The sequence below is a fragment of the Lucilia sericata genome, unplaced genomic scaffold (assembly GCF_015586225.1).
Source record: "Lucilia sericata isolate MDLA Ls3-8-SP2 unplaced genomic scaffold, ASM1558622v1 Contig000058F_arrow, whole genome shotgun sequence".
Classification (NCBI taxonomy): domain Eukaryota; kingdom Metazoa; phylum Arthropoda; class Insecta; order Diptera; family Calliphoridae; genus Lucilia; species Lucilia sericata.
Genome location: NW_023994094.1, coordinates 326,227 through 340,000, shown reverse-complemented (window position 1 = coordinate 340,000; position 13,774 = coordinate 326,227). Strand labels below are relative to the sequence as shown.

At 26.4% G+C, this 13,774-nt stretch overlaps 1 protein-coding gene across 1 annotated transcript in view; it reads right to left on the bottom strand.

The window, feature by feature from the left end:
- The window catches only part of LOC119616130 (ras guanine nucleotide exchange factor E), a 20,569-nt gene extending 9,648 nt beyond the window's left edge, over window positions 1–10,921 (bottom strand). Inside the window, 1 exon segment of the mRNA XM_037972357.1 lies at window positions 10,644–10,921. The gene's annotated coding sequence lies outside the window, so the exon portion shown is untranslated.
- Between the last annotated feature and the right edge of the window lie 2,853 nt (window positions 10,922–13,774).

The following is a 13,774-nucleotide window of genomic DNA, read 5'->3' as shown; positions in this document are numbered from 1 at the left end:
TAACTAACTAACTAACTAACTAACTACTAACTAACTACTAACTAACTAACTAACTAACTACTAACTACTAACTAACTACTAACTAACTAACTAACTAACTACTAACTAACTAACTAACTACTAACTAACTACTAACTAACAACCTTACTAACTAACTAACTACTAACTAACTAACTAACTAACTAACTAACTAACTAACTAACTAACTAACTAACTACTAACTAACTACTAACTAACTAACTAACTAACTAACTAACTAACTAACTACTAACTACTACTAACTAACTAACTAACTAACTAACTAACTAACTAACTAAGTACTAACTAACTAACTAACTAAGTAACTAACTAACTAACTAACTAAACTAACTAACTACTAACTAACTAACTAACTAACTAACTAACTAACAACCTTACTAACTAACTACTAACTAACTAACTAACTAACTAACTAACTAACTAACTAACTAACTAACTAACTAACTAACTAACTAACTAACTAACTACTAACTAACTAACTAACTAACTAACTAACTAACTAACTAACTAACTAACTAACTAACTACTAACTAACTAACTAACTAACTAACTACTAACTAACTAACTAACTAACTAACTAACTAACTAACTAACTAACTAACTAACTAACTAACTAACTAACTAACTAACTACTAACTAACTAACTAACTAACTAACTAACTAACTAACTAACTACTAACTAACTACTAACTAACTAACTAACTAACTAACTAACTAACTAACTAACTAACTAACTAACTAACTAACTAACTAACTAACTAACTAACTAACTAACTAACTAACTAACTAACTAACTAACTAACTAACTAACTAACTAACTAACTAACTAACTAACTAAACTAACTACTAACTACTAACTAACTACTAACTAACTAACTAACTAACTAACTACTAACTAACTAACTAACTAACTAACTAACTAACAACCTTACTAACTAACTAACTAACTAACTAACTAACTAACTAACTAACTACTAACTAACTAACTAACTAACTAACACCTTACTAACTAACTAACTAACTAACTAACTAACTAACTAACTAACTAACTAACTAACTACCTAACTAACTAACTAACTAACTAACTACTAACTAACTAACTAACTAACTAACTAACTAACTAACTAACTAACTACTAACTAACTAACTACTAACTAACTACACTAACTAACTAACTACTAACTACTAACTAACTAACTAACTAACTAACTACTAACTAACTGACTAACTAACTAACTAACTAACTAACTAACAACCTTACTAACTAACTAACTAACTAACTAACTAACTAACTAACTAACTAACTACTAACTAACTAACTAACTAACTAACTAACTACAACTAACTAACTAACTAACTAACTAACTAACTAACTACTAACTAACTAACTAACTACTAACTACTAACTAACTAACTAACTAACTAACTAACTAACTAACTAACTAACTAACTAACTAACTACTAACTAACTACTAACTAACTAACTACTAACTAACTAACTAACTAACTAACTACTAACCAACCAACTAACTAACTACTAACCAGCTAACACACATACAACATAACGGTTAACTAACTACTGGATAGTGTTACGTATACGTAACATTTCCTGATTGTTTATAAAAACGGGATTTTGAAGAAAATATTGAGAAAATGGCAATTATTAATAACTACTTTAAAAATCCAAGTTCATCTAAAATATCGGTAAAATTTTCGACTATGATTTTATATTAACTCAAAACTTTTTAGAATATATAGAAATTATCATAGAAACAAGAAAACTATAGTCAGCTCTAGTTACTTTATAAAGGTCGGTTCTAGGATATGAGAATATTCTCTGATTCTAATAAATGTTATTGATTTACTAATAAGAAGATTATTTAGGCTTTTAAGCAAATATAGGCAGAAGCTGTTGTTGGTTAAAAAGCGGGATAGCAATTTTAGGAGAGATCTCGATATAATCTTATATGAGTCAATTGAGGGATCAAAAAATGTACAGTTATTTCCAGTGTTTGTAAATACTGAAGACCTTTAACAAATAGATTTGATTACGTTTTGCTTTCGGAAACAGTATTTAAAATATTTCTTGAGAACTTCTTTAACATTTTCTTTTCCCGCGAGAGGTCAGAAAACTTTACCGAATTAATAAGAGGTTAATTGTATGGAATGCTCTCAATATATTGATATCACTAAATAAGAAAATTGAACAAATTTCGCACGTTCCCAATAAATGCAAATAGAAATATTTGCATTGAAGTCTCTATTTTGATCAAATACATATGAATCATTTTCATAGTTCAATAGATCAATATTGTTCTCATGTAAAGATGAGAAAGCATGGCGTATTTGTATGTTTTTTTGGGTCCATAATATTCAAAAATATGCACAACTTTATGTCGAGTAGAATTTCTCATGATATAAACATATATTTTTTTTAATGGATCAAATCAATTAATTCTCACTATAACTTTTTGATTTTCCCAAAAAAATGTGTTAAACTTTATATAATTTTTTCTTTTTTTTTTTTTTTTTTGGGAAACTTGTTATGTATTTTAGAATATGTCATAATTTCCAAATATAAACAGATTATAGTTTTATGGAAAATACGAATTTAGGCAACATCTGTGGAACACGTTTAAACACTTTCAACATTTTGCAGTTTTTAACTAAATGAAAATACAATTTTTATGTAATTAAGACACTTTTGTAAAAAATTAAACTAATCAAAAGTTTAAGTTTAAATAAAAATTAGATCACTAAACGCCTACTATATCGCACAAATTTTTTTAAATTTTCAGTTAATGGAGTGTATTGTTATGGCGTAGTTAACATTAACATTCTTTTATTATTAATATTTATTTAATAAGTTATTTTTAAGTTTTTAATTCAGTTAAACTAATGAAATCATTTTTCTTTATTTATTTTTGTTGATTTAAATAAATTTATTTAGATGATCACAAATATTTGTTTTTTTATTCTACTTCATTCTTAGTATCTTTTTCTCTTCTCAAATATATAAATATTTGTGTGTTTGTATATCCCACTCACGTGCGAATTTGGAATGTGGGGTGTAAGAAGTGAAAAACAAAATAATAATAATTTTAAAAACTGGATTGAATGGAGTTTGTTGGCGCTGATGATGATGATGCTACTACAACTAGCTAGACAAGTATTGTGAACGTACTGTAAGAAAATAACAAATTTTTATTTGCCTCTACCGAAAAACACCTCGAAATACAGCCAAATACAAACACAAATTTCAATACTGTTTAGTTTGATTTTATTTCAATTTTTTTTTCGTTTGTGAGAGCGGGCGAGACTTTGAATGTGTTTCATTGTTGTTGTATATAAAATTTCGCTTTTTTAATGTTTTTTTATATTTTTTTGCATACCCAAAGTCAAATGAAATGATCTCATCGTCATCATAATAAACGCCAGTAGCCAGCCCATCGTCCACAGCTAAAACCAACAACAAAACAAGTGAGATTTTTTTTCAGAGATGTTTCTGATGTTTCGAAGAAAACAAATGTTGATTCTTCCAAAATAAAAAAAAAATCGCATTTAGCAAATATAAGATGAAAAAAGCCCCAATAAAAATAAACATTCTTGGTGTTCAGAAGCTTAAAAGAAGGAAGTGATTAGTGAAATATATTTAATTTAAAAAAACTTAAATTTTTAATAAAATTACGAACTTTTACTGAAATCACGGTTGTGTATTTATATATATAAAATTTCGAATTAGAAGTGAAATTTCGAATTATGAATAAAAATTTGATTGAAACTTCAAATTTTGGAAAATGATTCAGAATATGTGTTTAAATTTTAATCTACGAACTTCAGATTCTAAACACTTCTAAAATGAAAGAAAGTTTCGAATAAAATTTCAAATTTCTAGTGAAATTTTAATTTATTATGAAATTTTCAATGAAAATTCGGGGTTTGGGTGAAATTTTGAATTATGAATTAAAATTTCGGTAAAGATTCTGAAAACTTCTACAATTGAAGAAAATTCGGAATATGTGATTAAATTTTAATGTTCGAACTTCAGACTTCTATAAAATTTTAAATTTAAATAAAGTTTCGAATAAAATTTCAAATTTCTAGTGAAATTTTTAATGAAACTTCGAGTTTTGAGTGAAATTTAAAATTATGGATTAAAATTTCAGATAAATTTTGAATAAAATTTCGAATATCTGGTGAAATTTTAATCTTCTGACTACAGATTTCTAAAAAAATTTAATTTAAACAAAGTTTCGAAGTGAAATATTTAAATTCTTATGAAATTTCGAATTATCTATTAAAATTTCGGTTAAACTTCAGATAAGTTTTTGATGAAATTTCGAATATCTGATGAAATTTTAATATTCGAACTTGAGATTTCTAAAAATGGACTTTCGAGTTTCAAGTGAAATTTTTAATTTATTATGAAATTTAAAATAAACTTTCGAAGTTCTGATGAAATTTCGTACTTTTTGATAAAGTTTTTTTTTTAAATTTCGTATTTCTAGTGAAATTTCGAAGTTCTAACGAATTTTTTAATGAAATTTAAAACTTTTTACGAAATTTTGAAACTCTAATCAAATGTCGAAGAAATTTAAATTTTCTGTAGTTTCAAAATTCGAATAAGTTTTTGGATTTTTACAAAATATAAGCGAATATTAGAATTTTTAGTGAAATTACGAATTTCTAGTGAAATTTCGAATTTCTAATAACAATTCCTAGTAAAATTTTTAACGAAATTTTTAAACTTTTATGAAATGTCAAAGAAATTTAGAATTTCGAGTTAAATTTCGAATTTCTTGTGAAGTTTCAAATTTCTAGTGAAATTTCAAATTTCTAGTGAAATTTCAAATTTCTAGTAAAATTTCGAATTTCTAGTAAAATTTCGAATTTCTAGTAAAATTTCGAATTTCCGTTGAAATTTCGAATTTTGTGATAAATTTGATTTTTTGCTGAAATTTTGTATTTCGGTTGAAATTTCGAATTCCTATCGGAATTTTGAACTTGTAATGAAATGTAAAATTTTTATCAAAAGTTTTAGTTTTTTAAAAAAAATTTTGATGAGTATTCCAATTTCTAATGAATTCTTGAATCCCAATAAAAATTTCTAATAAAATTTGGAATCTGTACAATAAATTTTAATTTTCTAGTGAAACTTCTTCTAGAAGACCAGTAAAGAGACTAGTTTCGTAATAGTTCCCTTCCGAAATAAATAGTTATTTGATGTAATGGGTGTTTTCTTAAGACCGATAGTACATACAAAATGGTTAACTGTCAAATGAACTGTATTATACTCTGGTATATCAACATGAATAGATTGACACCTCAATAACGCTACCAAATTATCCAAATTTACTTTGAAAAAAGATCAGCTATAATGATCATATTGGGCTTAACGGGTTTCAACTGGAGCCCTACTGCAATCGCAAACATAAACTTATTAAAATCCAAGTTTAACGACAACTTGATTTCGAGAAATGGTTCTGTCAATTGGCCTACAAGGTCATGCGATTTGATACCTCTCAATGGTTTCTTGTGGTTAATGTGAAGTCACTAGTTTAGTTGTTCGTATTATTCGTGACATGCGGCCGAAAATGATTTAAAAAATGGACCAAAAATTGACGTTTAGAGTGTGCTTCGTTAAGAACAGCCGTTTTTTTGCTTTTTTCAAGATAATTTTTAAAGGTTTATATCATGTAATTGATCTCACGAATTAACTATTTTAAAGTTCTTGCTACTAAGTAAAAAATTATCATAAATTTCGATAAAGAAAAACACATGTGTGTAAGTTAAAATAAATTTTCAAAGTTTCTTATTTTCCAAATCAAAACAATATAGAAATGAACTATATTGACACTGGACAAAAAAAAAACAGAATATGAATTTATGTAAATAGATAGAAAAAACAAACATTTTGTTAAATATTTATAGAGTCATAGACACTTTGCCTTAAATTAAGGCAAAAGCAAAAACAATAAAACTCATGTGAAGGTGTTTTTAGCAAATTTAAAATTTAATGTTTATTTACGTGTTTTTTTATATTTGAAAATATTAGCTAAACCGTTCTAGCATCTTTTTTTTTTTTGTGTGATTTAAATCGGATTTAGGTAATTGTTTGTAGGCGAAAATATCTCGTCATGATAAACATGTTTATTTAGCTTTATTATTTCTCTTTTTTGTAAAGTTTTTTTCGTTAAGGCAAATATATAGAAAAATGTGGGTTTCAGTGGGTGCCAAAATATACAAAAATGTATGAAATATGTTAAACCAGTTTTTTTGTTGATTTGCTTTTTTTCAAAAACTTATTTATGTATGTATGTTTTTTTAAATAGTTATTACTAGTTTTTTTATTTTTAATTTATGGTGCATTAATATTGTATCATTTTGCTTTAGTAGCATTTGTAAATAGAAATTTGTTTGATTTTCTACGAATTAGAAAAAAAGTGTTCAATGATCTTTGTTTTTACAGTGGGCCAACATTTTATAGGAATGATAATCATTTAAAATGTAAATTTGTTTTTACACTTTTGTTAGAATTTATATTTATTTCCTTTTAATTTAAACAATGTCTATAATTAATCATATTAAATATGATTTCATTTATTGGATTTTTTGTGCTTATTTTAATACGTCATACTTTTTTTAAAGCGAAATTAAAAAGAAACAAAATTTCAAGGACACAAGTGAGAAATATATCAAAAGCTATGATGTCAATTTATTTTTAATAAATTTAAGATGACAATTTTAAATTATTGTTAATTTTATAAATAACTAAAAGATTGAAAACTTTAACTGCAGTTAAATTTGTTTGTCACAAATAAAATTTTTAAGTGGATTTTGTCATGAACACTTTTTTGAGCATTAAATGAAAATATACATACATATATGTATACAGAGGGAAAAGGACATATACACCCCTGGTACCAAATTGACGTCAAAGAGTTTATAATTTTTCAATAACATCCGTTATCAAAGTATATACATACGTACAACAACACTATGTAATGTTGACAACGCAACGTTGTCTAAATCTAAATTTTATACACATCCGTTGTCTAAATGTTAACAAACGTGGTAAGCTCACTATTGGCAACGGATTGTTTGTCAGTGTTGTCGTACGTACAACGGATGGTACTGAAAAATTATAAACAGATTGGTGTCAATTTGATACCAGGCGTATTTCTTTTTCCCTCTGTGTATGTATGTAGTTAATTTTGTAAGGTTTTCAGAATTGAGACTAAAATATTCTCAAAAATGTGAACTACTGTATCGATTTCGATCAAAATCGGATTCGATTTTATACAAAGATTTCGTTCGTTATAAAATCTGATTTCAGTACGCTAAATTATTCATTTTAGCAACACCTACCCCTCCGTAAGCCAAAATCTTGTAGCTTCTTGTACATAAATAGATTGACGTTTGGACAACGATGTTTTATTGCCTCATTTTGACGAATATCAAGATTGTTAAAAGAAAATAAGTTTGATTGGGTTGGGTAATGATTTCGCGGTTTGATACCTCTTGATTATTTTCTTTCGGGCCTATGTGAAGTCATTGGTTTATGTTGATAAAACACCAAAAATTGATGATTTGTTCCTGTTATTTGTGGCATACGGCAAGCAATACTTGAAAACACTTTACTAAATGTAAACTCTTGCAGAAATCAGTACGGAAAATTGAACAGGGTACAACCTAGCCGAAACGCTAGCTTAACAATACTATCACTCTTTACTTCAGATCCATACATAGCTATTGAATTCGCTACTTGAAAGTCTGCTAAAAGCTCAGAAGGGATATGTAGATCCGAGATGAAAATTCCAATTTTCCTCTACCGATTTCCGGACGTATTTTATGTGCCATAAGTTGTAACGATTCCTTACAACCATGAGGAGAAACCTTGAGAAGTAACAACAGTTTCCCCATCATAACTTGAACATCGCAGGAATCATATTAATTTAAAAGCCATCGAATTAAAGACTTTCCGAAAGATAATTTGGACTTTGTCTTTAGTAGTAGCACAATTTTTTGACTTAGTCTATATATAGATATCATAAAAATCGGGGTCTGTGAGGCCCCTTCATAACCCCTGTAAACTTGAGAAGAAATAAACGTTGAAACGAAATGATCTCACGAATAATAGTAATTTCAAAACAATCGAATTGAAGTCTCTTCTAAAGATTTCTGTTGGACTTTGCTTTGGCTTCATATTAGAAATATCTTCATATTGAAAAATCGTATAAAACTTGGCAGAACGTCGAGTGACGTCTTTGACGAAGTAAAGAGCTGTACAAATAATCCAAAATCGAATCGTAGTGCATATAGCCGCTTGTTCTATTCTAAAAGACATATTCGGCGGTTTCAAAAACAATAGATTTTAGCTGCATGTGTTCACAACTAGCAAATGGTATTATCAGATGCCATTGGCATGATGTAGGGGTAAAAGAGAAGAATTTACTCAGAGAGTGCACTTAGCTACCTCTAAAATATAGTTGAGGGTTCCGACTAAGAATTCTCAGATGATAGTAACACTACCATTATACCAAATTCCAAAAAGGATGAAGTAGAGCAAATGGTGAAGAAGGTGAGTGAAAGCGGGAATTTCTGAACAGTTTCCCCAGATTTTGGGATTCAAAGTTCGGCAGAATTTCAGGAGATTTGCCATTCAGGGAACTCCTGTTTTAAATATCTAATATTCATACAATATATAACTATGTTTTGGTTAAAATTTCATATTGCTTTTCGATTTGGTTGAAGGAAATTAAAGTTGTCTGGAGAAACACGAAATCCGATAAAAAAATAACAATAATTATAATTTTAATGGAGGTGATATTTCCATAAGATTAAACAAAATTTATAAACAAATATTAAGTATTATTAATATTGGCATTTTGATGTAAACGAAATTGGCGTGATATTTGTTTTTGAAAATAACATACAATTAATTATGCTACCCTAAGGGGTTAATTCGATTTTTTTTCGAAATTCCATAATGTTATAGATTACTGCTGTTAGATATTTTTTCTAAAATTATGATTTTGCTGCTTATTTATTTTTCTTTTTCTGTCTGTTTTATAAACAACATTTTTTGCAGCATTAGAAGATTGTTGGGTTTTGCGGACTGGACTGTGTTTTTTTTTTTTTTTTTTTTGTTTAGATAAAATTGATAAAGAAAGACAGGTTTTATTTCATTGAATGTGTATGTATTTAAAAGTTAAAAAGTATTTTTTTTTTTGCATTAACAATTTTTTGTTTATTAAACTTGCTGGATGTTGTTTAGAGGAAATGCGAAATGTTTGCTGAGTATATGTACATATATTCTAATGTATTGTCCAAATAATGATGTCATACACTGTAAAAATTTCGCTGTTGTTTATTTCGATAATGTTATAGACAAAAAAAAAAAAAAAACACGTTAATGAGCAAAAAAAAAAAAGAAAAAATAATAAAAATAAATAATAATTGTAGAGCAAAAGTAATAAAACAAAAATGTGAAAAAACACTTTGTATAGTATTTAAATACATTAAAAAGTCAGGAATATTAAAAAAAATTTAATTATTCTACATTTATAAACGTACATACATACATATATTTATAAGTATAAATATTTTTCTTTGTAAAATAGTATGAGTGAGTGTTTGTCTTTTTTTCATTAATTTATATACAATTTTATTTTTGTTAATTTTTTTTTTTCAGTTTCTTTTTTGGCAAAGTTTAAAATTAGTTCACTGCCACTTGTAGCAAGAGATTTTGCTTCTTGTTATTTTATACAGACATCTGTACATACATACATATGTATGTATGTATATTATTTTATTTTCCTGTTAATTTTTTATGTTTTTTCTTGTTTAAATTAAATTAGAATAGAATCATGATTCATGCGGACTACGCATATTTAGTTTTTTGTTATTTTTTTTTTTTTTAATTATTTACACCCAAAATAAAAAAAAGTTTGTCGGGTTAAACCTACAGTTTTCTAATAGTTTTTTCAGACACGTTTGTCATTTGTTTTTATAGTCTCTTTAAACTATTACATACAGACACTATCAATTACTTTTTTAAAGTTTTCGACCGATGTATGATGTACATATGTATGTTTGTACATATTTTGTATTTCTTTAAAATTTTCTATATAATTACGCACTAGGTACTTGTTGTTTTATAGTTTTTTTTTTACAAAATATTTATAAAAAGTTTTATAATATACACTGGATGAGTTAAATATGATCATGATCATGCTCTGTGTGAAGGTAATAATGACGCTTACAGTGATGATGTTTAGTTAGTATGGCAAACACGTTTTATTTTTTTTTTTAATATTTGCTTCTATTATTTCAGTTTCTATTTCAAATTTCAAACGGCAAATAGTTTTGTTAAGTTTAACATTCAATACAACGGCAACGACTCTTTACAAAGGTACTCGCACCATAAGCCGTCTTTCTCTTTTCTTTATTAAAAAAAAAAGAAACAAATGTGCCAATTTTTGTTATTTTTATTATTAATTTTATCTTTTTTTTACTATTTCATTTCAATTAATTTAAATTTTTTTTGTTATAAATTTATTCGCTTCTTTATTAACATTTTGTCAAAATTTATTTTTACATACTTTTTTGTTTTTTAACCAAATGTGTTTGTTGTTGCTTCTTGCTATAGTTTTTTTTTTAATTTTTTTATTTTTGTATTTTGTTGTTTTTGTTTTACTCTATAAACAAATTCGTTTTGGCTATTTAAATGTAGCTCACTAGCGAAAAAAATTTTAAAAATTATATACCAAAAAAGCTTTTATTTCGTTTATATTCGTTTTAGAAAAATTTAGTTTTCTATGCGTGTTCGCGAGCACTATAACGCTCCAAAAGTCAGATCTATACTAACAATTGTTGTCGTCTCTTAAAGTTGTTAAAGCTAAGGCGCCTGCCACCAGCAATCTGCCAATTAGACAGACAGACAAAAATCTAGCTACGCAGACAGCTAGCTAAGAGATATTCATTCGAAATAGCAGGGATGTGAAAATGAGTTTGCGATCGTGCAAATTGTGTTATAGCGATCAGGTGGAATGTGTAGTTAGTTATTTTTTTAGTTAGCTAGTTAGATAGATAGATAGATAGATAGATAGATAGATAGATAGATAGATAGATAGATAGATAGATAGATAGATAGATAGATAGATAGATAGATAGATAGATAGATAGATAGATAGATAGATAGGTAGGTATGTAGATAGATAGATAGATAGATAGATAGATAGATAGATAGATAGATAGATAGATAGATAGATAGATAGATAGATAGATAGATAGATAGATAGATAGATAGATAGATAGATAGATAGATAGATAGATAGATGATAGAATAGATAGATAGATAGATAGATAGATAGATAGATAGATAGATAGATAGATAGATAGATAGATAGATAGATAGATAGATAGATAGATAGTTAGTTAGTTAGTAAGTTTAGTTAGTTAGTTAGTTAGTTAGTTAATTAGTTAGTTAGTTAGTTAGTTAGTTAGTTAGTTAGTTAGTTAGTTAGTTAGTTAGTTAGTTAGTTAGTTACTTAGTTAGTTAGTTAGTTAGTTAGTTAGTTAGTTAGTTAGTTAGTTAGTTAGTTAGTTAGTTAGTTAGTTAGTTAGTTAGTTAGTTAGTTAGTTAGTTAGTTAGTTAGTTAGTTAGTTAGTTAGTTAGTTAGTTAGTTAGTTAGTTAGTTAGTTAGTTAGTTAGTTAGTTAGTTAGTTAGTTAGTTAGTTAGTTATTTCGGCATCAGAAGCTTTATATAGAAAACTTTTCAACCTCAAAAGCTTTCTATAGAAAACTATTCTATAAACATTTTCAACATCGAAAGTTTGATATAAAAATATGAGCTTTATATAATTTTCGATATCAAATACTTTTTATAGCAAACTATTCGACATCAAAAGCATTATGTAGAAAATTATTCCATATTAAAAGCTTTTATAGAAAACTTTTCGAAAACACTAATTTTCTATAGAAACCTATTCAATAATTCCATTTTTCTGTAAAAAATAGTTCGATATCATAAGCTTTATATGTAAAACTATTAAATATCAAATGTTTTCTATAGAAAATTATTCCACATCAAAAGCTTTCTATAGAAAACTGATCGATATGGAAAGCTTTCTAAAAAAAATATTATTTATAGAGAGTTTACTATAGAAAATAGCTTGATATTGAAATTTTATCTGGCATTCGTAAATTTTTTTAAAACGTTTCATAGAAAATCGTTCAATATTGAATTTTAGAAAAAAATCATAAATTTCACATCCCTGCTAAAAAAAAAGACAGGCCAGTTGGTTGACTTTTTTAACACACACTATATACACACACGATTAGCAAAAATACAAACACACACATTAAGTATAAAATAAACAAAAAAAGTCATATATAGCTCTTTTGTTTACAGAGAACATATTCAATCCATAAGATACATACGATGAAATACTACAAAAAAAATGTATCTAATGACTCTTCTGTTGTTTTAACACTTGTTGTATTTACATTATGGATGCCAGCTTGTTTTTGTATTTCATCTCATAGGAAAATGTACAGACAAGAAAACAAAATAGCTTTTGTTTAATAAAAAAAAGCTTTTTGCTTAGGTTCTCTTTGAAAACAATTGATATTTTATAGATCTGTTAGTATTAATCTCTTATTAACGAAGAAACTCTTTGGAAAAAACCACTTTGCATTTGAATTTTATGATTTTTATTACAGCATGAAACTGTAATAATAAAATGTTTGAAAGCAAGATAAAACAAAAACGTATTGATTTCAATGCAGATGCAAAATTTTTATACGTGGGTGGTTATGAGGCAATGGCTGATTAACTGATTTTAACTAGAAAAATTCTATTGCAATTTAAATGCAGTAGTCAAATAAATTTGTGTATGTATATGGAATGTTTTAATTTAAAAGGTTTAAGTTTTGAAAGTGACTCACAATTTAGTATTGAATCAAAATTACACTAGTTTTTAAAACGAAATATTAATTTTAAAGATGTAAATACATATTTTAATGAAAATAACTTAAATTGTATTAAACAAAATAGTTAATTTTAAAAGAGACAGTTTAGCTACGAAAAAATTAAAAAGTTTTGATATGAATTTTAAGCTCGCCTTTTTAAAATTGTAATCTATGACAGCATACCGCTCGAAAAAGCTTAATTGAGTTCATATTAAACACTTTTTAGAAGCTGTTATTGATCTGCCTCTGTTAGTAAGTTTCAAAATTTACATATATGTAAAAAACCTTAGCAACATTAGACTTAGTAATAATCTAGAACGCATTAAGATCAAGAACATTGTTGTGATTCTAAAGTACTTCTGAAGAGTTTTAAATGAACTAGTTCTATGACACTCAGTTTCTATATTGATTCTACACTAGTTAAGTGGAACACTTATAAGTTCCTAAACAATTTGTGCCACTTAAAATAATATCAAGCAAAAATCATTGAAAAAAGACTTAGTTCCAGAACTATTCTGTAGAAAGTGTATATGTTGTGCAGAGATTTCTTAGAACTAGTTCCAATGATAACAAATTCGAACAAAAATCATTAAACTGGTTAAAATAAAGTTATATCCTTTGTAATATCTTCATCCTTCTTCGAGATATCTTAACATAACAACTAATCATAAAAAATATACCTATTGCCTTTATTTTACGCCAAAAACTTCATATGATGACATACATATTCGCAAGATTTCATCAGCAAAGATGTCTTTG